General features: G+C 43.4%; 1 protein-coding gene across 9 annotated transcripts in view; it reads left to right on the top strand.

Annotated features, from left to right (window-relative positions):
* Positions 1-1,072: 1,072 nt before the first annotated feature.
* TIAM2 (TIAM Rac1 associated GEF 2) overlaps positions 1,073-25,893 on the top strand; it is a 264,594-nt gene continuing 239,773 nt past the window's right edge. For 5 of the 9 annotated variants that reach the window (XM_046669287.1, XM_046669286.1, XM_046669290.1 and 2 more), the window contains exons 1-4: positions 1,073-1,157; positions 4,773-4,961; positions 10,498-10,737; positions 22,442-22,861. The gene's annotated coding sequence lies outside the window, so the exon portion shown is untranslated. The remainder of the gene's footprint in view (positions 1,158-4,772; positions 4,962-10,497; positions 10,738-22,441; positions 22,862-25,893) is intronic. The other 4 variants (XM_046669283.1, XM_046669285.1, XM_046669284.1 and 1 more) reach the window with 4 other exon arrangements.

The raw sequence follows: 25,893 nt of genomic DNA, 5'->3' as shown, positions 1-25,893 counted from the left end.
TTCTAATAAAGCACTTGTCACTTTGTTCTGTAACTTGAGAGCTTTCACACTTTTTTTCACCATGACCTACAAGAGAAAATATATTGTACATTGCAAACCAGTACACACAGACGTATATATGATTGATATAGATATATAGACATATATCCATGTGATATTGCATGCACACTATTTTCCATTCTGTGTTATTCTCTTCTACTTTATTTATTTGTTCATTCATTTATTTTTCATGCTGATCAAGATCCACTAAATTATTTCATGAGCTTCTAATGAGCTGCTGTTTGAACATCACAGTGCTAATTAAGTTGCCTGACTCCCCTCCCCCATCCCTGCCAGAATGTGACCTTCCTATGGGCAGGAAGCGAAGTGTGTCTATTTCTCCTTTGTATACTCAGCACCTACCTTGGTGCCTGACATGTAGCAGATACTCAGATAAGTAGTCAATGAACCCAAGAACTCAGCCTCCATCTCTGTGCCTGTGTATCCCTCATGAGGCAATCATGACAACTGCGTGAGATCATGTATTTAGAGCAGAGAACACAGGGCCTGGCACCAAGAGATGCTCAATTAACATACATTTCTTTTGAGTTTTTACATCTAGTGCTCCCGTTAACTGACCCTCTGACTGTATTGCAGTTTTTTAAGGGTAATGAGAGGTTTGAACTCTATTAGTCTAAGGCCTCAGCCAGCTCAAGAGCTTTAAGATTTCCAAGACGTGGAGCCAGGGACAAATTGCCGTTCAGGAACAGGCTGAAAATATGGGAAGGTCATTGCAGAGTGTGTATCCAATACAGTGCCTAAAACCTCTTCTCTCTATAACCGTTCCTTGCCACTCCCAGGCAGAAACCCTAAATGATGCTTTAGCTGTCCTGAGAACCAATGGGGAGAGTCGGGTTATCTGTTATTTGTATAAATTAAGCCTCAAAACTCAGGCATTTGCATGGATCATCGCTGCAGTTTGTTCTGAATTGCACTTCATCTTGTCCATGAAATGTGAGCTTTTTGTTTGATGTGGTGTGAATTGATAACTCATGCGAGTAATTAATGAGCCTACTTGTTTTCTCCTAGGACAGAATGACTTGGAAGATGATGGAGCTGCTCAGTCAAGCGGAATGTGAAGTCTTTCCTCTTCAGCTCTGTGGATTGCATTTAAGAAGGTCAGTGTGGGGGCCAGTCCCGTGGCCGAGTGGTTAAGTTCGCGCCCTCCACTTCAGTGGCCCAGGGTCTCCTTGGTTCGGATCCTGGGCATGGGCTTGGCACCACTCGTCAAGCCACACTGAGGCGGTGTCCCACATAGTACAACCAGAAGGACCTACAACTAGAATATACAACTATGTGCTGGGGGACTTTGGGGAGAAGAAGAAGAAGAAAAGAAAAAGAAGAAGATTAGCAACAGAGGTTAGCTCAGGTGCCAGTCTTTAAAAAAAAAAGGTTGGTGTGAATTCTGTGTGTTGCATGCTGGTCCCTGCATGTCTTCATGAGTCCTTGACAAGCAGGCTGTCCTGAAGTTAGCTGGGTGGTCAGGAGCATCTCAGCTGCCTTGGGGTCCTGTAACTGCCTTGGATTTCAACTCAAGATTTTCTCAGCTGTCTAGGAGAAGTCAAATGCTTGGTGTGGAGGGGTCATCAGTGCAATTCTCTGCTGCCAGCCCCACAACACAGGAGCTTCTGATTTGCTCCTTCTCGGCACTGCCCCCTGCAGGGATTCTGGTGGAAAAGAAAATGACATAATAAGTGGTCCAGCTCAAAAGGCTAAGCTCCCACCAAAAAGTTTCAAAAAGGACCCCCTTCTCTTTGTTGCTTTCAAGATGAACTCAGCTTCTCTGCAATGCAGGGGCTGGTGTGTTGGTGCTTGTAAAGAGAGAGAAAGAAGTTAGTGTTAGAAGTGGTCTTTTTCTTACTTATTTGCTCTCAGTTGGCTGCTTTTTGGCCATTGTTAACCTTCTGATCAGTCCCCACGCCCTACCCTAGTTTCACCACTTTCCACCTAAAATAGGATGCGTATCCAACCATGTCCTTCCCCTGGGAATGCCCCTGATTGGCTCCCATCTCCTGCAGATTAAATCCAGCCTCCCAGCCTGGCTTTTAGGGACTCTGTGGCCCCTTCCCACCCTCTCCTCAGCCTCGTCTCTTAATGCCCCTTCCTCGCCCTCTGGCCCGTCGTCTGGCAGGTTCCTGCATGTCTTTGCTGTTGCTCTTCTTTGGCATGATATCCAGCCCCTTCCTCCCCTGTCTTCTTGCAAGGCTCACTCATGTGTCAGCCCCTCTGGACAGCCTTTCCAGGACCCATTGTAATGGCTGCAGGCCTCTCCCACGTGCCCATGGTCCCACCATACGCCTCCGCCCCTACACTCACCCCGTCATGTCCATATTCCATTTTGACTTTTCTCCCCCTCCTGCTGTCCTGAGCAACTTCTAGGTCAGGGACTTCCGCCTTCTCCAGGCAGTACAGCTCAGTGGTCAAGGCACAGACCCTGGAGCCTTGCTACCTGGATCCAATCGCTGTTTATCCCTAGCTGACTGCATTTCCTTGGACTCAGTCTCCTCCTATCTTACTTTCCTCCTCTGTAAAGTGGGGGCAGTAAAAATACCTACGTTGCAGGGTTTGTGCGTGTGAAGTGAGTCAGTGTGTAAGAAGCACCAGGGACAGTGCAGGCGCGTGCTAAGAGCTATCTAAGTGTTGTCTGTTCCTAGTGCTCCTCACACTGAAGATTCAGTTCAGCAAAACCACCCATTTCGCCCTTGAAGATCAGAGCCATGCAAATTGCAACAACAATTTGTCACTAATGGATATTTTCTGGAAATTTTAGGACATTTTGCTGAAGGAAGTCAAATGCAGAGATAGTATTTGGTGAAATCTTAGGGGTTTCTTCAGTTATTCTTCATTAAATGGTAGAATTGCCCAGCCAGGAAGGCATTACCACTGCTTTGATTCCAGATTCTCCTAAGCTTATCGGCTTTTGGAAGCTTCCAAAATTCTGGCTGCATCATAGTTTCCTTTAAGGCCTATCTTAGTCCGTTTGGATTGCTGTAACAAAAAGACCACGAACTGGGTGGCTTATAAGCCACAAACATTTATTTCTCACAGTTCTAGAGACTGAGACATCCAAGATCATGGCCCTGGCGGAGTTGGGGTCTGGCAAGTGCCGTCGTGCTGTGTCCTCACGTCGGGGAATGGGCAAGGGAGCTCTCTGCGGCCTCTTTTATAGGGGCTCTGATCCCAGTGATGAGGTCTCCGCCCTCATGACCTAATCACCTCCCAAAGCCTTCACTCCTAAAGCCATCACCTCAGGGCTCAGTATTTCATTATATGAATGGGGGGGGGGGCGGGGCATAAGCGTTCAGACTGCAGCACCTCCCATTCCTGCGCCTCTACAGTATCCGTGCCGTGTGAAGACATCGGCGGGCTCCCTCCAGCTTTCTCCAGTGTGAAGGATGTGCCAGAAAGGAGCCTCTGACCCTGAATCTCTCTCACTCAGGAGATGTCAGAGTCCGTGTTCCTTGGCCGACTCATGGGTACTTGCAACACAAGTGCTTAGATTCAGCTGGACTCAGTTGTGACATCCCAGAGTTGTGGTCCACTCGTGGGGAAGAGCAAGGAACTCACAGTGCCACTGCCCCATCCCTTTGATGTGGCCACTGTGTGCGCTTGCCCGGGGAGCCCACAGGCCGTCTGCTCTCTCTACACAGTCCCTACCAGCAGCACATGTGGCTGCGGCCTTGAAACCAGCACCGGCGCTCAGAGTTCCAAGAAACGCTCAGTTCCTGGCGCCCTGTGGCCTCTCCACATGCTCCCCAGGCACTCTCTAAGTGGGCTCTTTCTCTGGGCTCAGAGGGGCTTTGGACACAGAGGAACCACATGTCCAGAAACCTGGGCCATTTAAAGGTGTAATGTATGGACCTGTCAGCTGGAGAAGAGAGTTGGGGTGCCTGTTCCCACATGGAGCTTTGACACCATGCTCAGGATTGAGGATTATTATAACCTCCCCCAGTCTTGCTCCTTCCTGTAGCTCCCGAACGGCCACCTCAAGGGCAGCCCACAGCCACTGCTGCTGGTGTCTTCATATTTTCTTTCTTCTGAATCTGTGCTCTGCAACCTGGCCTCTGCTCCCCGCACTTACTGAAGTGTCTTGCTCCCCGCGAATGACCTCCTTTAAAAAAACTGCCATGTCTTTCCTCGGGCCTCACTTTCTTCCAAGGCTGTTGCTGTTGACACCCCACTGCCGTCATCCCTGCCCCCGTTCCTCAGGAAGCTCTCCCTAGAGGTCACCTGAGGCAGCCTGGCCTGGTTCCCTTAGCTCCTGGGCAGATCCTCCGGGTACCCTTGGCTGGACCTCTCCCCCGCACCCCGACAAGCAGATTCTGGGGCATGCGCGTGATGTCTTCGCTTTTCAGAGCAGTCACTACACGGGTGACGTCTAGATTGGAATCTCTAGCCCTGACTCCTTTCTGAGTCATAGTTGCCATCTAGATGTTTCAGCTTGGGGATCTCTTCAAATTCCCTGTGACCAACAGCGGCCTTATTTCCCCCACATCCTCACGCGAGTGTCTCTTAGGGGGGCATCTCTTTCAGTGATCTGATCTCATAGACTAGAGACAACTTTACACTTGCATGTCTTCCATCTCCTTGAAAGTGTCCCCAAGTTCTGCTTTACTTTCTGAAAAATCTAGATTTACCCCTAGTGTCTATGCTTGCCGCCTCTGGCAACAGTTTCCACTCTGGTGCCCCACTGCTGGGCTGAAGTACAATTTTTCCTCTCACCCTCTGCTCAGAAACCTTAAGTGGCTCCTTCTGGCCGATGATGGATGAAGACCAGGTTCTTCTGCTCGGATTCCAAAGCCCCGTGTAATCTGACCCCAACCTACCGCATCTAAGCGTGTTCCCCACACTCTCACTAGACGTCGTGGAACGTCTCTTCAAGGCACTGGCCTGGGTTCCAGGGGAATCAAAACACGAGGAAGGTAAGCCCCTTTCTCCAGGACCTTCACAGTGACATGGAAGGTTGGAGGTAGAGTGTGGCCAGGCACAAAAACTCCAATTATATAATTATAATGGTCACAGGCAGACTAAGTGCCATGGGGACCCAGAAAAGAGAGCCATCAGTGCAGACACATCCTCTCCTCGGGTAGTTACTTTTTGTCAACTTGAAACTTAACACTGTTTCTTGAGCCATTTTGTTAGCAACAGCTCCAAACAATTATTGTGAAACCGTATCAGATTGTTCCATATAATTTTCTGAGTAGAAAACACGTAACTACTTTCCCCCAAACAGGTCGATTTTTGAGGTAGGTTGAGAAAAGTGTGTCTCCTTTTCACTAATTGGGGGTGGGGGGGGGAGAGGGGAATGGGGGACAATTTGCCTGAATTTCTGTTTTAAAAGAGCTCCTTTAAAACTTCTTGTTATTGGTAAGTAATCCATTGAATGTTTATGTGAACATAAAGTTAAATATCCAGTTAGTGTGAAATGGTCTTCCTGGAGAGTTAGTTCTTTGTCAAATGCATAACAAAGGACTGGTTTCGGGTGAGGTGAGAGAGTGTGCCCTCTTTCTGTGAATCGCTCTAGTTCCAGCGCCCCCGCAGCTGCTTCCTATGTGATCCTCCACAGATAAATTTGGGGTGGAAACCTCTGTGAACTGAGGCTCCCATAGGAAGAGCTCACGTCAAGAGAATTCTGTTTCTGTGGAATTTCACAGCCCGCGCCCACGGTCTGGCATTCATGAGACGCTGTTGTGTTTGGACAAGGAGAAAAATTCTCTGTGAACTTGAAACTTTCATGATTCCTCCTTCTTTAACTTCCTCGTTGTATTAATGGCTGTCCACGGGTCCAAGACAAACCATTTTCCCATGCCTGCTGAGAGACTGTAGCTCGAGCATTTGATGTTTTATTGCCACGTTAGGAGGACCAGCTTCCTAATTTGCACTGTAAAATTCTAGAGGGTGAACACCTGGGCGTATATTTTCATTTGTGTGAAACTCACACTGTGAGCACACACAGCCTTTGTTACCTCTTTGAACTTTGAGATTTCAGGTGTATGCCCCTAGGGGTGGCTCCCCGCCTTTACGCTGGGTACAACCCTACTCCAGCCCCACCTGTACTTTTCCCCTTACCTGAACATCTGAGCCAAGGGAGAAAAAGCAAGCAAGCGTCACCCCCTCACCCCCCGCCCTACTGGCAGCCCCACCTTACAAACACACACACACTTATGCACGTGCATGTGAAGCATGCACTTGCCTGCAACCCCTCGCCCCTCAGCATACACACACATACTTAAGAGTTTGTAAAAGGCTCTCCTCAAACACACATTGGATATCCGCATGGAGAGTCCAGATATGGGAAGAGACTGTCCAAGGCCATACCTTGGGTAATTTCTGAATGTTCCTCTCCTTTCTCTTTGCACTTTGCCCTTCCTCCCCTCTCTCAGCCAAGGCATATTCCGTGAGGCCTTATTTCTCATGGCTCCTGTCTTTCCTTCCGTCACTGTCTTTTCTCCCTGGCAGAGCTCCAGCCTGAGGTATCCCTCATGTGGATGCTACTATGATCTGTTGTTTCCAGAGACCTGTGCGGGGATTATTCTGAGCCATCCACACTCTGCCCCTCCCTCTCATAACCAATGGCACTGGCAAATCCATTGGACCATCTGGGCAGGAGACAGCTAAGGCCTTGTAGGGAGCCAGCCCCGAGCCCATCATTACTTTATTCTAACCAATTGTGCTCACTGATCCTAGTAGGTCATTATTGGCTTGAGGAGGGACTGCTGTTGTAATATCAGATTCCATTGATCTAAAGATGATCTCTTCAGCCTAACACTCGGTGACCAGTTGAACCACTCTCTGAGAATATATATGAGCCATGTGACCCTACAGTCATGTCAGGTTTTATTTTTCGAGTTTAGGCAAGTCACTGTGCACAAAAAACGTTGGGAGAGTCTATGCACATTTGCAAGAAAAGTTTCAAGTCATTATTGCAGAAAGTCTGGGCCCTGGCCAATGGGATCAGATTTTAAAAGCATGTGCACCAATATGGAAAGAGAAGAGTGAAGAACCAAGGTTCATTTCCATGAGAAGAGATTTAGGGCAGCAGAAGCCTAAAATAAGCCTTGGCCTTAAAAGATGCAAAAGATGGTAAAAAGGACTTTTAAAACTATCTTCAGAAGAGAAAAAGTGAGAATGGGGGGTAACAAGTGCCCTGCTGGAGGAACCAAGCATGGGTTGGGCAGCCATTGGTGTGCATATCACAGAGGGAATTGAATGAGCAAAGGAGTTGGCTAGGTGACCCCTCCAGCCCTGAGGGTCAATGATTCTGTGCAACAGATGTTGATATTTTGTACAAAGTCCATAAATGTCCAAAGATGTAAACTAGTAAGATACTTCTAGAAACGGAAAGATTGGTTATTGAAGAGTTAGTAATTATTGCTTTTCCCCTAAAATGTTTAATGTAGCTTCCAAAAGTACCAAATTTGTTCCCAGGACAGAGTTTATTCTCCAGGAGGATCAGATTTGTTCAATCCTTAGCTGATAATACTCTGCACTTAAATAGCCCCTTTCATCTGTGGATCTCAAAGAATTTTATAAGCATTAATTAGTTCTCACATGTGACTTTGATTTATTTGCACAGTTGTGAAATGGAGAGTAAACAGTTTTTCATCCAGGGAAAGCCAAAATACTGAGATGGTGTCTCCTGGGTGTCTAACTGCTGGTGGATGAGACTCTGGTACTGATGCCCAAATGAATTCCAACCTTTTCCCACCATTTCTGTCAGATCTTCTTCTGACATTAAGCTATCAAATATGATGTGAAATTTGGGAGAAATTTCCAAACTTCTAATCAGTATATGGATTTGGGAATTGTTTATGCTTTCTGACTTTACAAAATGAGAGCTATCTTATCTTCTGTCACACACACAAAACCAGAGCTGTCTGGAAGGTTCTGGAACGGGATTGAACACCATATTGTTGCCTCACCACCCCCACCCCGGGTCCCACCTCCCCAGCCCCAGTTACCACTTAACACTGTTTAACGACTAATAGGGAATTCCTCTGGGGTCGGAGATGAAAGGGAAAGCTGACACATTACATCGTCCCACCCCCTACCGCTCTGACTTTGACACTGACATTTTAAGAGTAGAAATCTAAACATAACCGGCTGCCTTCATTTCCTCTCCATTCGTCCCCTCTTAACCCCCTGCGCTCCAGCTCCCACCCTCTCCCCCCTACTGAAGTCACTTTTTGAAAGTTTTCAATGACCTCCTCATGGCATTCCAGAAGGCATTTCCCGGTTCATTCCACTTGACCTCCCTGATACTTTTGCCCAGCCTATCCCCCTCAAAAGTCTCTCTTCCCTTGAAATTCCCATTTTCCTTTCACCTCTCTAGCAAGTTGTCTTTCTTGTCCAGAGGGCGTTCCACAAGGAATTCCATCAGTCTTTGTGGTCCTTGAGCTTCTCTGAGTCTCCTTGTGGGAGCAACTCTGCCATCCTTATCTCTAGCAGAGATGGCGCTGTCTCTCCCCACTCCCAGAGTGGAAAACCCAGAGAGCGCATCCATCCTTCTCTTCCTTTCATTTCCTCATCCACTGGCTCACCAAGTTTCTATTTTTCCTCTGAAGTAGCTTCTAGCACTCACTGCCATCTCAAGTTAGGCCCCTACCACCTTAAAGCATTTTCCCCAAAACTCTTTTGATCATGCACATTGTGAAAATATGTTCTGTGTGCTCCTCAATTTGTTAAAGTTTTTTTTAAAAAATTGAGATATAATTCCCTCTTCCAATTCTTGATTGTTGACCTACTATATACTGTATTAGTCTGTAGGGTTGCCACAGACTGGGGGGCTTAAAGAGAAATTTAGGGGCCGGCCTGGTGGCGCAGCGGTTAAATTCGCATGTTCCACTTCTTGGTGGCCCAGGGTTCGTCAGTTCAGATCCTGGGTGTGGACATGGCACTGCTTGGCAAAAGCCATGCTGTTGTAGGCTTCCCACGTATAAAAAAAAAAAAAAAAAAAAAGAACAGAAATTTATTTTCTCGCAGTTCTGGAGGCCAGAAATCCAAGATCAAGGTGACCTTCAGGTTGGTTTCTGGGTAAAGCTCTCTTCCTGGCTTGTAGATGGCCCCCTTCTCACTGTGTCCTCACATGGCCTCTGCTCTGTGCATGTGCAGAGACAGAGATGTGGTCGCCTCCTCTTTTTATAGGGACACCAGTGCTATCAAAATAAGGCCCCACTTATGAGCCTATTTGCCTTTTATTACCTCCTTAAGGCCCTGTCTCCAAATCCAGTCACGTTGGGGCTTAGAGCTTCAACATATGAATTTGTGGGGGTGGGGAGGGGCACAAGTCAGTCTGTAACATATTCATTTTCTATTAAACTAGTATCTTCATTTAAAATATATAAATATACACTCAAATAGATGATAATTTAAAAAATAAATACAAGTAAGAATTTCCATATTTTCTTCCCACATCCCAGTGGTTCTCCTTGAGCACATCTGGGAATACACACCCATCGTTCGAAGCCGTGGGCCTCGATGATGACAATGATGTCCTAACAGCTCTGTCCACTACCAGGCTTCTGATTCTTCTTACCCCCACCCCAGCACAACCTCTGTATTAACCTTTAGAAAACATCGGTTTCTTCTTCTCCCTTCTTCAGAAACCTTTGCTGCTCTGGGTTGCCCGGGAGAGGACAGGCCAACTGCCAGCTTGACTTTCAGGGCACTCCATGTTCCAATGTGACCTCTGCTTCAAGCCACTCTTCCTCCCCATGCCTCCCTCAGGACCCTCTTCCTCCTCCTCTGCAGGTTCTGAGCCTCTAACAGCCTCCTCGCCACCTTCCCTGCTCAATCCAACATGTTTATCTCTCCCTCCTTGAAGCTCTGCCCATCTTTGGGTACATGGTCACTTCCTGCTTGACTTACACTTTCATGGGCACCATCTTATCTCCTCAACTGGATTATGATCTCCAAGAGCTCATGGTCCAGGTTTCTTCTTCATTTCGTGTCCTCTGAGCACAGACTCTGGTCCTGTCCTCTGTTGTTGCAGTGCTTCCAGGTCCTCCTTCCAGGATGGCACAATTGACAGGGCTGCCTGAGCCTGCTAAGTGGTTGTGGTTGGGCAGAGACAACTGTGGAGGGCTTGTGAGCAGTGACACCATCTGCTTGCTGATCACATGTGTACACGTGGACTGAATGTGTTTGGGGCAGACAGCTTAACACCGCTAAGTTCCTAAACCTACTCCAGCTCAGCTTCTTGCAAATGGTATTTCGCAGAAGTTGGTAATATATTCTCCTAAATAGAAGAAAAGTTGAGTGCTTATTGAAAAGTATGCTTTTGACTGCCAACTTGGATCACCTTAAATTAATGTTGACGAATGTGAGATTTATTAGCAAAGCATCCATCTCTTTAGTGCCCGATGGGGCTCAGGACATGCACATAAATCATTCAAATGACAATTTTCTGGGATGAGTGCTTGGTGCTTACCAACCACAAATCAGTGCACTTATTCACAGATGGCAGAGCTGGGATGCCGAGAATGACTTGAGATGATGGACACTCAGGAACAGAATGACTCTGAAACATCGAAAAGGCAGCAAGCCTGGAGCTGTTTGCAAATCTTCTTGAGTTCCCCTTTAAAACTCACCAGCAAATGCTGACCTGGGAATTTCAAAACAGTAGACTGAAATGAAGATGCCATCTCACCTCCTGGACTTGAACTTTATGGCCCTGCAATGGAGCCATCCTACTCCGAGGTGCGTCCACACTGTAACTGGAACGAATGGCCTTCGAGAGCTGATAGCTGAAACCCATTCTTCTTTGTGAAATGAATATCTGCAGCCTGCACAATCTTGGTCCACTTTAGAAGGGGACTGTCCAAAAAAAATTGAATTGTTTAATATTTAAACTACATATTTTCCCCTTATTTTCATGGTAAACTTGGCAGACTCAGTGAATGTCATAATCGTGTTCAGAGTCCAAAAGTCATTTCATAGTATTTAATTCAAGTATAAAAGATTCAGTGTCCTGATCCAAGGTTATCTTGCCAACTTCTTTGGATGTTATGCCGTGGCCAAGGATACTACTTGGTACTGTGGGTGACACCCACAGAATTTGCACAGACCATAAAGCTAAACATCAGGTGATTTTTTCAGATTAAAGTGTAATTGCAGCTCTCCTATTGGGGTTAGTTATTGAATTTTCTCTCTGTTTCTTCATACTTTTTCACAGCAGCTAATTGTGTCTCTCACCCTGAAAGCAAAGAGCTGAGTCAGAGAGAGTGACAGCCTTGGGAAAAGGCCGGTGTGATCCACAGAAATCTCTGCTAGTAGAACATTTCTTTGCCATTTTTGCTCCTTTTATTTTCACAGGAGACCTGCAGAGAAAGAAAGGAAAGAGGAAGGATGAGGAGGGGGAGAGGGAGAGGGATAAAGAGAAAAAGAAAAGAAAGAAAAAGAATGAAAGGAAGGAAGGAGAAAGAAAGAAGGAGGAAAGGAAGGAAGGAAGGAAGGAAGGAAGAGAAGGAAAGAAAGTCTCCCACTGTCCCATCAATTTCAGAATGAAGCCTCTCTGAGCAGAGTTTAGCTCAGGACACGGCTTTCCCTTCCAGCCTCCACCTTCCACTGTGGCTATTGGCAAGGGCCGCTGGGACCATTAGAGATGGCACCAGGGGAGGGACGCGAGCGCTGGCCTTCTTGTTTCTCCTGGACTTCTGCGGAGCCCTGTGGGGGGAACACCATGTCAGTTGCCAAGTGAAGCATTTTCACAGCCTGAGTCACACAGACAGAGCTTTACTTTGTGGACACGAAACAGGCAAATCAAGAACAGAATGCCAACGCTGGAAGGCCAGAAAATGATCATAAAGTGCCATTCTATACACTCCAGATAATTCTGAACACCATTATTCTGTGGTTGTTTGGTGTGAGGGGAATGCAAACTTGTGACGCGTTGACTAGTATGAGCCCCTCCTCACTGTTTTCTTTAAACCCTGCTTTGAAGCATAATGGTGCAAAGCAGTACAAAGTGCGGAAAGTCTGTGTTCATCATTGGGGTTTAATTAAAACACTGAGCCTTGCAGAAACTTGTGGTTTAGAGTAATGGAAAACTTAGGGGATCAGAAACAGGGACTGATCCTGGGAAGAAAGGGCAAACTTCCTCTCAAGCATTGGCTTTCTTGCCTTCCTTTTCCTCCCAGACTGGTGGTTGACTCCTTCTTAAACATATGAATTGTCATTTTTCTATGAAAGAGTTAATCAATTTTTTTGAGTGCTAAGATTAACGATTTTTTTCTGTTATTTTTTTATTGAGGTTATGATAGTTTACAACCTTGTGAGATTTCAGGTGTACACTATTATTTGTCAGTCATATTATAGGTGCGCCCCTTCACCCTTTGTGCCCACCTCCATCCCCCTTCCCCTGGTAACCACTAATCCGTTCTCTTTGTCTATGTGTTTGTTTATCTTCCACATATGAATGGAGGCATACAGGGTTTGTCTTTCCCTATCTGGCTTTTTTTGCTTATCATAATACCCTCAAGGTCCGTCCATGTTGCTGTGAATGGGACGATTTAATCCTTTTTTCTGGCTAAGTAGTATTCCATTGTATACATATACCACATCTTCTTTACCCAGTCATCAGTCAGTGGGCACTTAGGTTGCTTCCATGTCTTGGTTACTGTGAATAATGCTGCAGTGAACATGGGGGTGCATGGGTCTCTTTGAATTGCTGACTTCAAGTTCTTTGGATAGATACCCAGTAGGGGGATGGCTGGGTCATATGGTAGTTCTATTTTTAATCTTTTGAGAAATGTCCATACTGTTTTTCATGGTGTCTGCACCAGTTTGCATTCCCACCAGCAGTGTGTGAGGGTTCCTTTTTCTCCACAACCTCTCCAACATTTGCTATTTTTTGTTTTGGTTATTTTAGCCATTCTAATGTGTGTAAGGTGATATCTTAGGGTAGTTTCGATTTGCATTTCCATGATGATCAGTGATGATGAGCATCTTTTAATGTGTCCACTGGCCATCCAAATATCTTCTTTAGAGAAATGTCTGTTCATATCCACTGCCCGTTATTTGATTGGGTTGTTTGATTTTTTTCTTTTTGAGTTGTGTGAGTTCTTTATATATTATGGAGATTAACCCTTTGTTGGATATATGATTTGTAAATACTTTTTCCCAGTTGGTGAGTTGTGTTTTTGTTTCAATCCTGTTTTCCGTTGCCTTGTAAAAGCTCTTTAGTCTGATAAAGTCCCATTTGTTTATTCTTTCTATTGTTTCCCTTGTCTGAGAAGACATGGTGTCCGAAAAGATCCTTTTAAGACTGATGTCAAAGAGTGTACTGCCTATATTTTCTTCTAGAAGACTTATGGTTTCAGATCTTACCTTTAAGTCTTGGATCCATTTTGAGTTTATTTTTGTGAATGGCGTAATATAATGGTCTATTTTCATTCTTTTACATGTGGCTGTCTAGTTTTCCCAACACCATTTGTTGAAGAGACTTTCTTTTCTCCATTGTATGTTCTCAGCTCCTTTGTCGAAGATTAGCTGTCCATAGATGTGTGGTTTTGTTTCTGGGCTTTCAATTCTGTTCCATTGATCTGTGTGCCTGTTTTTGTACCAGTACGATGCTGTTTTGATTACTGTAGATTTGTAGTATATTTTGAAGTCAGGGATTGTGATGTCCTCAGCTTTCTTCTCGTTTCTCGGATATTGCCTTACCAATTTGGAGTCTTTTGTTGCCCCACATGAATTTTAGGATTCTTTTTTCTATTTCTGTGAAGAATGTCATTGGGATTCCGATTGGGATTGCATTGAATCTATAGATTGCTTTAGGTAGTATAGACGTTTTAACTATGTTTATTCTTCCAATCCATGTGCATGGAATGTCTTTCTATCTGTATGTCGTCATCAGTTTCTTTCAGGAAAGTCTTGTAGTTTTCATTGTATAGGTCTTTCACTTCCTTGGTTAAATTTGTTCCAAGATATTTTATTCTTTTTGTTGCAATTGTGAACGGGATTGTGTTCTTGAGTTCTCTTTCTGTTAGTTTGTTGTTAGAGTCTAGAAATGCTACTGATTTATGTAAGTTGATTTTGTATCCTGCAACTTTGCTGTAATTGTTGGTTACTTCTCATAGCTTTCTGATAAATCATTTAGGATTTTCTATATATAAGATCAAGTATTCTGCAAACAGTGAGAGTTTTACTTCTTTCTTGCCTATTCGGATTCCTTTTATTTCTTTTTCCTGCCTACTTGCTCTGGCCAAAACCTCCAGTACTATGTCAAATAAGAGTGGTGAGAGTGGGCACCTTTGTCTTATTCCTGTTCTGAGAGGGATGGCTTTCAGTTTTTGCCCATTGAGTATGATGTTGGCTATGGGTTTGTCATATATGGCCTTTATTATGTTGAGGTACTTTCCTTCTATACCCATTTTATTGAGAGTTTTTACCATAAATGGATGTTGGATCTTGTCGAATGCTTTCTCTGCATCTGTTGAGATGATCGTGTGGTTTTTGTTTCTCATTTTGTTGATGTGGTGTATCACGTTGATTGACTTGCAGATGTTGAACCATCCCTGTGTCCCTGGTATAAAGCCCACTTGGTCATGGTGTATGATCTTTTAAATGTATTGCTGTATTCAGTTTGCCAGTATTTTGTTGAGGATTTTTGCGTCCATGTTCATCAGTGATATTGGCTGTAGTTTTCCTTCTTTGTGTTGTCCTTGTCTAGGTTTGGGATCAGGGTGATGTTGGCCTCGTAGAATGTGTTAGGAAGTGCTCCATCTTCCTCAATTTTCTGGAATAGTTTGAGAAGGATAGGTATTAATTCTTCTTTGAACGTTTGGTAGAATTCTCCAGAGAAGACATCTGGTCCTGCGCTTTTACTTTTGGGGAGATTTTTGATTATTGTTTCAATCTCTTTACTTGTGATTGATCTATTCAGATTCTGTATTTCTTCTTGATTCAGTTTTGGGATGTTTTAAGAGTCTAAGAATTTATCCTTTTCTTCTGGATTGTCCAGTTTGTTGGCATGTAGTTTTTTGTAGCATTCTCTTATAATCTTTTGTATTTCTGTGGTATCCATTGTGATTTCCCTCTTTCATTTCTGATTTTATTTATTTGAGTCTTCTCTTTTTTTCTTAGTGAGCCTGGCTAAGTGTTTATCAATATTGTTTATTTTCTCAAAGAACCAGCTCTTTGTTTCATTGATCCTTTCTACTGTCTTTTTTGTTTCAATTTCATTTATTTCTGCTCTAATTTTTATTATTTCCCTCCTTCTACTGACTTTGGGCCTTGTTTATTCTTCTTTTTCTAATTCTGTTAGGTGTAGTTTGAAATTTCTTATTTGGTATTTTTCTTGTTTATTGAAGTGAACCTGTATTGCAATGAATTTCCCTCTTAGGACTGCTTTTGCTGCATCCCAAATGAGTTGGTATGGTGTGTTCCCATTTTCATTTGTCCCCAGATAATATTTGATTTCTCCTTTGATTTCTTCAATGATCCATTGACCGTTCAGTAGCATGCTGTTTAATATCCACATCTTTGCCCCTTTCCCAGCTTTATTCTTGTAACTGATTTCTAGTTTCATAGTATTATGGTTGGAAAAGATGCTTGATATTATTTCAATCCTCTTAAATTTGTTGAGGCTTGCTTTGTTTCCCAACTGTGGTCTATCCTTGAGAATGTTCCATGTGCACTTGAGAAGAATGTGTAACCTACCATTTTTGGATGGAGTGTTCTGTATATATCTATTAAGTCTGTCTGGTCTAGTTTTTCATCTAATTGTACAATTTCCATGTTGACTTTTTGTCTGGATGATCTATCCATTGCTGTTTGTGGGGTGTTGAGGTCCCCTACTATTATTGTATTGTTGTTGATGTTTCCTTTTAGTTTTGTTAATAGCTGCTTTACATACTTTGGTGCTCCTGTGTTGGATGCATATATATTTATAAGTGTTATATCTTCTTGGTGGAGTGTCCCTTTTATCATTATAAAATGTCCCTCTTTGTCCCTCTTTATCTGTTTTGCCTTGAAGTCTACTTTGTCTGATATAAGTATGGCGACACCTGCTTTCTTATGTTCACTATTAGCTTGGAGTATCGTCTTCCATCCCTTCACTCTGAGTCCGTGTTTGTCTTTGGGGCTGAGGTGTGTTTCCTGGAAGCAGCATATTGTGGGGTCTTGTTTTTTAATCCATCCTGCCACTCTGTGTCTTTTGATTGGAGAATTCAACCCAGTTACATGTAGAGTGATTATTTAAGTGTGGGGGCCTAATGCTGCCATTTTATTGCTCGTTTTCCAGTTTTCCTGAATTTCCTTTGTTTCTCATCCCATGAATTTCGGACTACCAGTTCAGTTAGGTATTTTTCTATGTTGGTTTTCTTAATTTTCTTCTTATTTGTAATTTGTTTCTCTGCTCTAATTATTTGTTTAGTGGTTACCATGTGGTTTGTATAAAACATCTCATAGATAAGATAGTCCAATTTCTGATAGCCTCTTGTTTCCTTAGACTAAGCTGGTGCCATCCCTCTCCTCTTCCCCTTCTAAATTGTTAATGTCACATCTTTTTTTCTTCTTGTGTTGTGAGTTTGTGGTTAAAATGGCAAGATTATATTCATTCTTGATGTTTCCCTTCCCTTTATCTTTAATGTTACACTTAACCATTTGCTAACCTGTTCTGATGGACAGCTGCAATTTTCTGATTTTCTCTTTCTGCTTATACCCTTGCTCTGGGTTTTGTAACTGCTTTCCTTTCTTTTTTTCTTTTTCAGGTATGAGGGCCTTCCTGAGCATTTCTTGTAGGGAGGTGGTGTCTTGTGGTGATGAATTCCCTTAACTTTTGTTTATCTGGGAAAGTTTGTATTTCTCCATCATATTTGAAGGATATTTCCACTGGATCGAGTATTCTTGGCTGAAAATTTTTGTCTTTCAGAATTTTGAATATATCATTCTGCTCTCTCCTAGCCTGTAAGGTTTCTGCTGATAAATCTGGTGACAGCCTGATAGGGGTTCCTTTGTAGATTATTTTCTTATGCCTTCCTGCCTTTGATATTTTCTCTTTGTCATTGACTTTTGCATAGTGAAGCTTGCAACCTTGGGGTTGGCCTTTTTGCATTGATAAAGTTTGGAGATCTATTGGCTTCTGTCACATGGATTTCCAGCTCCCTCCCCAGGTTTGGGAAGTTCTCAGCTATTATTTCTTTGAACAAGCTTTCTGCTCCATTCTCTTTCTTTTCTCCCTCTTGAATACCTATAATCCTTATGTTGCATTTCCTAATTGAGTCAGATATTTCTCAGAGAGTTTATTCCTTTCTTTTTAGTCTTAGTTCTCTCTCCTCCTCTATATGAAGCATTTCTGTATTCCTATGCTCCAGACTGCTAATTCTGTCCTCCATATTATCACCCATACTCTTCAGGGAGTCCAGATTTTTCTTAATCTCCTCCATTGTGTTTTTCATCTCCAACATTTCTGATCGGTTCTTTTTTATAGTATCAAGCTCTTTTGTGATCTAGCTCCTAAACTCATTGAGTTGTATATCTGCATTCTCTTTTAACTAATTGAGTTTTTTAATGATAGATATTTTGAATTCTTTGTCATTTAGGTTATAGGTTTCCATGTCTTCAGGATTGTTTTCTGGATACTTGTCATTTTCCTTCTGTTCTGGAGATTTAATATATTTTTTCATACTGCTTGATGGTGTGGATTTGTGCCTCCGCATAGAGATGGCGTTTGGTTACTGCTTCCACTTGCTGCCATGGCAGGGGGTGGGGGGGAGGGAGGGGCACAGCTGTGGAATCTGCGCTGACCAGGATCCCTGTCAGCTGTTCCTGACCAAGCCTGGGCCACTCCTTAAAATCTCAGTGGCCCTGTGGGGTCTCCCGTATACTGTGGGACCAATCACATGGGGACTTCGGGTTGCTGCTTCTGCTCCCACAGACCTGCCTAGACATGCTTCCTCCTTAGGGACTGCAACAGTGTTATGGGCTTTTGTGGCAGCTGGGAGCTGATTTGCCCAGATTCACAGCTCTGCCACCATCCAGTCCTGCTGGATCTCACTTTCCCCCTCAGTGCCACAGCAGAGCTATGGGTGTTTAACGCAGATGGCGGGTAGCTCACCCAGCCATGCCACTTCTGCTCTTAGGTCGCCTAGCCTTTGTGCATGATGGGTGGGGCCTCTCCACTAGGACCAAGCAGAGACTCTCCCTGCAACTGCTGTGGGACTGTGGATTTTCTCACTGGTCCACAGGGCAATCATGGGGGGCTTAGGGCTGAAGTCACCTGTTTCCACAGTTGCACTGACGTGCACGCCCACCCTCAGGGCCGTGGCGGTGCTATGAGCGTGTTAGTCAGGAGAGAGACACTCGCAGGTACTAGGCTGTTTAGGGGCTGGAAAGTTCTCACCTATCTCCCCTCCACCCCAGGGGTAGTCCATCTGCCTTCCAATGTATAGCAGTGCAGGTCTCTCAGGTGTGCTGAGGTGCTATGTGAGTATCCTCCATTGATCAATGAATGTCCATTTAGTTGTTGTTCAAAGGCGGAGAGACAAAGAAACCCGCTCACTCCACCATGTTGCTGATGTCAAGAGTTAATCAATTTTATAATTGCAAGTATTTAGTATTTACTTATACGGAGACATTTCCAAATGTTCATCTTATTTCACATTCCTTTATATTTGATTAATTTCTAAACATATGGTTATCAGGCAACTACTATGTGCAAAGCAAATGTGGGGTGCTAGGGGTACAATTGTGAACAAAACTAGACTGGCCTGGCTCCTTTCCACATGGAGCTTCTTGAATCTTTGTGGTAGCCCTTGGTCTTCCCATCATGTTAAGAGCAGGGCATTTAGCTCGGTCTCGAGAAGTCAACTTGACTTCCACGGTGTCAATTGGTTAAGAAAAATAAATGATTTTGAGTACAGCACTTGTCAGCATACAATTATATGTAATTGAATCTGTACCTCTAATAGTGATGATATAGCAGTGTTATTCAAAGCATGATATGCACATGTTACTCCCACACGTTGAACTTCATTTCAACAACTCTGTAAATCAGTCAGCGTAACTTTTCATGCATGTTGTTGGGATGCAGGTCTTGGCTGAGCTAAGGCACTTTAGAACAGGCTTTCTCAGCACACAGGTTCTGCATCCAGATCTCCTGGGTGTGTTTGTAAAAATTCAGACTCTTTAGCCTCACTCCAGAGCGGCAGAATTAGCATCTCAGGAGTTGAGGTCAGAAGTAAGCATTCCTAAGAGGCACTGGCCCAGTCATTTTTGTGCAAAGGAAAATATAAGAACATTATTTTCAGGGCATTCGTGTCAAAATCAGCACAAAAGCAATCAATCAATTGGTCAAACCAAACAAACCAATCCAGTGTTTGGAGGGCACTGATATCAGGCAGTTCTTCATGATAAGTTTCATTTGGCATCACATAGCCCCTCCCTCCAAAAGCGATAATGATATGGTATCACTTATGTTCAGCTGGCTGTGCCAAAGACCTTAGTCATTTGATTTCTCACTTTCATCATCTGCAAAGTGAGGGGTTGAACTTAGTGATCTTTAAGCACTTTTTTTAATGCTTTTTAGTGAGGAATATTGGCCCTGATCTAATAATATTGCTAATCTTCTTCTTTTTTTCTCTCTCTCCAAAGCCCCAGTATGTAGTTGTACATCCTAATTCTAGGTCCTTCTAGATCTTCTATGTGGGATGCCACCACAGCATGGCTTCATGAGCACTGTGGAGATCCACGCCCAGGATCCAACTGGCAAACCCTGTGGTGCCCACGTGGAGCTCGAGAACTTAATCACTAAGCCACCGGCCAACCCCTGAACAGATTTTTAATTAAGGTTTAGAAACGAGTCACCATTAAAAATATGCAAACTTTAGGGACCTGCGCAGTGGTGCAGCGGTTAAGTTTGCATGTTCCACTTCGGCAGCCTGGGGTTCGCCAGTTTGGATCCCGTGTGCAGACTTGGCAACGCTTGGCAAGCCATGCTGTGGTAGGCACCCCACATATAAAGTAGAGGAAGATGGGCACAGATGTTAGCTCAGGGCCAGTCTTCCTCAGCAAAAAGAGGAAGATTGGCAGCAGTTAGCTCAGGGCTAATCTTCCTTAAAAAAAAAATGCAAAATTTATTTTCCCCAGAGAAGACACCAACAGCCTCTGCCCTTGTTTTGCATGAAGAGGCATGAGTGAGTGTTGAAGGCTCCCTCCTCATCCTCAGATGTGAGATGGGTGGGCGTTCTTTGCCCTTCCCCTCCTCACGTTTAGAAAGGATCTGTCTGGACTGCTGTGGGCATTCCCTCATCATGGAGAACCTCATCTGTGGTGATTAAAACAACTCAGAAAATTGTTTTCACTTTATTGTTTGCATAAAGTAACACCCAAAGAATTTGCAGTGCAAGTTTCATGGTGAGCTAAACCGCACGTGTGGCTCTGAGAGGAGGGAAATTCTCCTGTCCAGCGGGGCAGCTAGAGGCATTTTTCCCAGAAGGTCGGCAGAAATGTGAACTAATAATTACTTCATAAGACAAACTGTTTTGTCTGTGAGGAAGAGAGACCTCGCCTGGAACAGACGCAGCTTTCAGCCTCCCTGGGCCTGGAAACACGGTGCAGGCAGCACAAGAGCCTACTTATGGCGCTCTGTGGTGCCCATTATTACACATGTTTCCTGTTTCTGATTCAGACCTTTCAGTCAATTTCCTGTGAAATGGAAATCCTGACTGCTCTTTTCTGGTGCATTCTTATTACGTGGTAAATGGCTAATTTCCTATAATTGAGGAAGCTTTTCCCAGAGAGACTAAAACTTGACTGCTGGAGAAAGTATAAAACCATATGTGGGGGAGATATATTGGTGTTTAAGGAAGGGTTGCATGTGATTTTTATGAATGCGTCACACTTCCACAGAGAAATTCAGGGACTCCAACACAGCACCAGGCAGTGCAATTTTAAAAAGCTGGTACAGCCAGTTTATTTTTATATTGAAAAACCACCTCTTTCAAAACCCTTGAGAATTCTCAAAATTCCATATATATAATAAATTACATGTAATACCAATTGTAATTTGGAAAATTTGATATTTAAACGCTAATGATGTGAACGTTTTTTTAAAATGTGAACCTGCCAGAGGCAGGGCAATGCCTTAAAAATAACACATATGACTCTTCACAGCAACCCCATGAGGTAGGACTATCCCCACTGGTCCCATGGGGAAACTGAGGCCAGAGGAAAATGAAATAGTTTGCCCAAAGTCAGATAGCTAGAAAGGAGTGGAAGCAGTTGCCCTCAACTCCACTTGACTCCAGAGCTCGTGATCTTAATGAACCTCTGTTGTATAGCCTCCCGGGAAATGACACAAACATTTGCTTTAGTTAGTGATTGACTGTGCAAGTGTGACAGCTTTCACGTAGCAGAATCCATGTATTTATTTTGACTAGCACTCTTTTTTCCCAGTTTTACTGAGCAATAATTGATATGCATAACTATAAGTTTAAGGCAGACAGCATGGTGGTTTGATTTGCATATATTGTGAAATGATTACAGCAATAGGTGCAGCCAACACCCATCTTCTCACATAGATACAATACAAAGAAAAGAATGAGGGAAAGAAAAATTCTCCTTGTGATGAGAACTCTTAGGATTTACTCTCTTACCAACTTTCCTGTCTGTCATACAGCAGCGTTAGCTGTAGTCATCACGGTGTGCATTACATCCCTTCTACTTATTTATCTTACAACTGGAAGTTTGTGCCTTTTGACAACCTTCCTCCAATTTCCCCTGCCTCTAGTAACCTCAAGTCTGATCTCTTTTTCTATGAGTTTGTTTTTTCTTTTTTTAGATTCCCCATATAAGTGAGGTCATACAGTGTCGGTCTTTCTCTGACTCGTTTTACGTAGCATAATGCCTGCAAGGTCCATCCATGTTGTTGCAAATGGCAGGATTTCCTTGTTTTTTTATGGCTGAATAATATTCCATTGTATATATATACCACAACTTCCTTATCCATTCATCTATTGATAGACACTTAGGTTGTTTCCTTGTCTTGGCTGTTGTAAATAATGGTGATTGACTAGTACTTTTTTGGTACCATATGCAAATGATCCTCTATTTCCCTAGCAAGGATGTGACTGAAGAAGCTAAATGCAGCCTGTTTGCTTGTCCTCTTCTTATCTGGAATGTTCTCTTCTCCTAATGTCTAATTTCCTTGTCACTGTCTTTCTACAACCAGTGAATCAACAACCCCATTTGTCCCTTTCATTGAAATAATGTCTGTATATTTTTGGAGTAATCAGAAGACAAAGATGTGTGAAGTAAGAAAATATGAAGAATATATTTTGATGGAGATTGTATTGCAGAATTAAGCTTTGAAATGCAACATAATTTCCTGTTTTTCCTTTGATTTAGGCTCTGATGTAAGGTGACTTTTTACAAAGTATCCCCATGTCCTTTCTGATCGCAGCTCCAGCACACCACTAGAGCATCAAGCCCTGCTGTGGCCATCTGAGGGCCACCAGGATGATGGAGAAGGGATGACCCAATCCCCCGGCTGGGCTTGCGTGTTTTCCTCTTGGATGAAAGGATGCTAAGTATTAGGTTTGGCTGCCCCGCACCCCCACCAAGGCCCTGAAATGGTCTGGGGTGGGATCAGTCTCATACTCACCATACTCTGGGCTGGAACTTGCTCTAAGATGGGAACCGTGTCTTTATATTTCCAGAGACTTGTGCCGTGCCTGGCTCAGAGTACACACCTATTGGCTGATGAATAAGGAATAAATGAATGTGTGCCGTTTAAGCAAATGGAAGATGCAATGGCTTCTGGCTCTCAATATCACACTATTTTTATGGAAATGTTGCAGTAGAAGAATGTTTCAGCTCACAGGTTGGGAACCCCTGAGCCAGACTTTCAAACAAAGCCTCAATACAAGAATTGGAAACTTAGAAGATTTCCAAGAAAAAGTTCTCTGCTAGATAAACTGACAATGTTGCTTCAATAGGAGTCTTTCTTGTGTTTCTCCCCTTACCAAATTCTTGGTGCTTTAAGCTGGCCCTAAATCTGTAGCCTTTGCTCTAAAATTTGGAGCCCCCAAAAGAGCTATGCTATGGTATGTGCCAAATTAAGTAAACTGCAATACGTAAATATGAATATAAATGCCTGCACATAAATATCAAAGTTTATTGGGCAACTTGTAACAACTTCAACAAATGGTGTATGACAGTAAACATATGGTAATGACATTGAAGCCATTTTTTTGTTTGAAAAGAAAATTACTGTTTTCTATAGATAATAGCACACACATAATAGCATACCCCATCAGGCAGCCTTTCCCATTTTGCTTTCCTTTCAAACAGATGAGTGATGAGATGGATCTTGGCACACTGGACATTGTCTATATTGCAATAAACATTCATGAAAACAGCAAGGCCCCTGAGGCATTTTAAGAGCACCCACAGCACTGTCCCTCTCAGTGGCCCCAATGATCTTTTCTGGGTCTTGCACATGGTGCCTGGAGAGATCTGACAGAGGTGTGGCCCATTAGGGGATTTTCCAGAGCCAGCTCTGACTCTTAGATTATATTCCATTGATGTCTAGATCCAAGATCTTTCCTCTCCATGGAGGAATTCTGAAAGTATATGCTCTCAGCCCAGCCTTACTGTGTCATTCTAGAAGAAAATTCAACCTGATTTGCATGGTATTGTAACATGGAGATGAAATTTCCCCACTTGCCTTAACTACTGGTGGAAACTCCTACAGCCAGCAACGAACTTTGCTTGTTCCCTTCCTGTGACCCTTATCAGTCTGTCTGGTAAGATACATAGTTGTGCGCATCTTATCACATCTTAGACTGCTTTCATATTTACTGGTTCTTTATGTAAATGTTTTCTTCAGCCCTTGCTTTGAAGGTCAGGAGACTTGGATTTGAATGCTGGCTTCACTACTACTAGCCGTGAAAAGTTGGACAAGTTATTTCTTCTCCCTTAGCTTTAGTTGTCGCAGCTGCAAAATAGGGAGAATAACGTTTCTGCCTCCATGGGTTGATTGAAGATAAATGAGACACCACTTGTGACATGCTCAGCATGATGGCTGGCTCATCGTAACAACCGAGAAGTGTCATCTGTCATTAGTCATGATACTCTTGGTAGAACCAAGATTTCACCCTAGATCTTTCCTCCTCAGGGAGGAACTCTGAGTGTCTGCTCTCAGCCCAACTCTAATTGTACTGCTGAAGCCCAAGCTCCCTCTCCCAGGGCCGCAGATGCTTCAGGTCTGCAGCCTTGCCACAGCGTCACTCTGCTCTGCTACTTTTCCATGTCACGGAGTCAGTGCAATGTGCCGATAGATTTGTATAATGAAGACTTGAGTCCCTTGAATGACTCAAGTTCTTGTATTAGGAAGATTAAGCTAACCTCAGGCTGTTCCTAACCTCTCTTCCCCATTCTCTCTTCCCCATCCTCAGCCCCTCAGGAGGTCCAGATGGAAAAATGTGTTATTGTCCATCCAACAACAAATATTTCTGAGCGATGACTTCGCTCAAGATACCACGCTGAGCCCATGGCATTTAAACAGGAGAGTGAGGCACAGTCTTTGCCTTTCAGGACCCTACGGTCCATGTTGCCAAGATGGGGTGCAGTGTTAAAAGGCAGCTGACAACACTGGAGGGTTCTAAGTGTTAACAGGGTGGTGCAAAGGAAAATAGGGTTGAAGGAAAGGAAAGGAAAGATCAATGTAGCTGGAAGAGTCGGGTCTGGGGCTGATGGCCCTTGGCTTCAAGCAAGACCCTGAAGAGGAATTTGCTGTCTTGGTGTTCTCCATGTTGGAGAAAAGAATACTTCCTTTGTTGATTGACTCTAGTAGGGATTAAAGAAGATTTATACCAAATTGAAACAAGCAAAATCTGGAAGTGAGCTCAAGAAGGTGCAGTGATTTATGAATCTCACCTTGAGATCTTCATTTTAAAGATGATCAGCATGAGCAGGCCTTGCCTGAAGGCAAATATTAACTAGTCTAATTATTGGACCTAAAAAGCAATTCCAGTCTTGATGATGTTTGTATCCTATTTTACACAAAGACTAGATGCACTAAATCTATAGCTCTTTCTTTCGACATCAAGAGTCTGCGTAAAAATGTTGGCTTTAATAATATTTTTATTAAAATTACATAAACACAGAAAAATTCACTGGTCATAAAGTACAGCTTTGTGCATTTACTCCAGTGGACACACCTGTGTAACCACGGTTCAGTTCAAGAAAGAGAACATTTCTCTCCCATGCTCCCTCATAGTCATCAAAGGTAACCACTTTCCTGACTCCTACAGCATCGATTGCTTTCACCTGTTTTTGAACTTTATGTAAATAGAACCACCCAGTACCTATCATTTTACGTCCAGTTTCTTCCTCCCAACATCACATCTGTAAGATTCACATGGGAGTTGATTCACTTGCTGTGCTGTATCGTATTCCATAATATGAGTACAGCACATTTTGTTTATCCATTCTACTGTTGAGGGACATTTGAGTTGTTCCTTCTTTGGGCTATTATAAGTAATGATGCTATAAACATTCTTATACCTACACTGTGCACATTTAGGTGCATTTTTATTTGTTATATACCCTGGAGTAGAATGACTGGATCATAGAGTATGCATCTATTCCATTTTCGTAGTTATCATCAAAAAGCTTTTCCAAAGTGATTGCATGAATTCACATTCCCACCAGCAATTTATGAGACTTACACACATCCTTGTCGACACTTGAGATTATCGTCTTTTAGTTTTAGCCATTTGGAAGGTAGGTAGTAGGGTCTCTTGGTGGTCTTAGTTTTTATTTCCCTGATGGTGGAGGTCGAGCATCTTTTTGCATGTGTATCAGCTATTTGGATATCTTCTTTTGGATAATAACTGTTCCAATTTTTTG

Source organism: Equus quagga, chromosome 8 (assembly GCF_021613505.1).
Source record: "Equus quagga isolate Etosha38 chromosome 8, UCLA_HA_Equagga_1.0, whole genome shotgun sequence".
Lineage (NCBI taxonomy): Eukaryota > Metazoa > Chordata > Mammalia > Perissodactyla > Equidae > Equus > Equus quagga.
Note: the sequence above shows the minus strand (reverse complement) of the source record. Positions and strands in the feature narration are given on the sequence as shown.